This window comes from Hylobates moloch, unplaced genomic scaffold (genome assembly GCF_009828535.3).
Source record: "Hylobates moloch isolate HMO894 unplaced genomic scaffold, HMol_V3 SCAFFOLD_11907, whole genome shotgun sequence".
In the NCBI taxonomy this organism is placed as follows: Eukaryota; Metazoa; Chordata; class Mammalia; order Primates; family Hylobatidae; genus Hylobates; species Hylobates moloch.
The window spans coordinates 1-1,909 of NW_026664182.1; the positions used below are offsets into that span (position 1 = coordinate 1).

General features: G+C 37.3%; 1 pseudogene; it reads right to left on the reverse strand.

Annotated features, from left to right (window-relative positions):
* Positions 1–82: 82 nt before the first annotated feature.
* Positions 83–1,805, reverse strand: LOC116464835 (large ribosomal subunit protein uL23-like; annotated as a pseudogene).
* Positions 1,806–1,909: the final 104 nt, after the last annotated feature.

Consider the following 1,909-nt stretch of genomic DNA (forward strand, 5'->3'; position numbering starts at 1 on the left):
ATATAGGAAATGATCAAATGTTTTTTAAGTTAACACAATTTGGATAAAACTCAGTTAAATAAGATTAATATAATATTTTTGGTGTAATAAAACAACTGTGTCTTCAAAGTTATCACTATTGAATATAAGACAAACATAAATTCCTATTCTGCTTGAGTTCTAGTCAAATAAGCTAATATTATACTTACTAGAAATGTAAAATCTTAAAGCTTATAGATTTGATTCTAATTAATTTGTCATTCTTATGAAAAACGTTATTTTCTTATGGTGAAAAGATACACATATATTTAGAGTTAGCCAGCTGGACTCAGTTTAGATGATCCCAATTTTGTTGTGACATCCAAAACATCATAATCAGGAGCCAGTTGAACATATGCCTTCTTCTCTTTATCAGGACAAATGAGGGTGGTGACCTTGGCCACATCACTGTCATAGCGCTTCTTCTTCACAGCCTGTTTGATCTGGCGCTTCTGGCTTTAACATCCACAATGAACACAAGCGTGTTGTTTTCTTCTATCTTCTTCTGGCTGACTCAGCGGTCAGCGGAAACTTGATGATAGCACAGTGGTCAAGCTTGTTTCTCCTGGGGGTGCTCTTCCGAGGATATCTGGGCTGCCTCTGGAGTCGCAGTGTCTTGGGCCGCCTGAAGGTGAGTGACATGCGGATCTTCTTTTTTGCATGTGGCTGTGGACACCTTTCAACACTGCCTTCGTGGCCTTTAAAGCCTTCGATTTGGCTTCGGCTTTAGGAGGGGCAGGAGCTTCCTTCTTCACTTTCGGTGCCATCTTGTGAAAAGCGAAAAACATTATTTCAAAAATAATTTGTTTACAGTAAATCTGCCTAATAGTAGTTTCCAAACTGCTTTTGGTAATTTTTAACCTTAAAGTTAAGCTAAGTAAAAGATTTGCCTTAAATATCTAGACAACTTATAAATAAGGTACAATACTAAAACGTCAATTACTGAACATAAATAATTCAAGTTTATATACTTTTGGCTTTCTATTTTTACAGAGACTAAAGATATTTTGGCCCATTAATAAACATCTTTCTTTCTGCCACACTGAGAAATTGTATTGGGAGGAAACACATCCCTCTAGATGTTGGGAGATGGCATATTCCTACATTTTCTAACCTACGATAGAATGCTAATATACGACAGTTTATAACTGTCTACTTCCTAGTTTTCTCTGGAAAATAAAAGATTACTAAGTATTAAAATTATAATCAATATATGTAAATAAAACTACTAGAAATAATAGAATAACTAGAAACAACTCTATGCAAAGCATGCTAGAAAAGTAGGGCATGTTTCGCAAGTAAAGTAGGATGTATTTTTTATAAGGAAAATCATACATAAGATACAAATAAAAAGAGATACCTAACCTCCCCGTGTTATATTTGTATGGGTAAAATCTTATGTTTTCAAAAATTATATAAAATTCCTGGAAATGTGTCAATGTCCTCCTTATCCATGCTATGTGCCAGTATAGAGTAATGAGTCATAATTCCAACTATTATTTTAAATGCTGTGCCAGGTGCAGTGGCTCACGCCTGTAATCCCAGCACTTTGGGAGGCTGAGGTGGGCGGATCACAAGGTCAGGAGATCCACACCATCCTGGCTAACCCGGTGAATCCCTGTCTCTACTAAAAATACAAAAAATTAGCGGGGCGTGGTGGTGGGCACCTGTAGTCCCACTCGGGAGGCTGAGGCAGGAGAATGGCCTGAACCCGGGAGATGGAGCTTGCAGTGAGCCGAGATCGTGCCACTGCACTCCAGCCTGGGCAACAGAGCAAGACTCTGTCTCTAAATAAATAAATAAATGTTTTATGCCACAGAAAAAATCGAATATCCTTGTCAGTTGTGGTATAATGAACTCTCATCAGATCTTTCATCATAGCCATTTCATA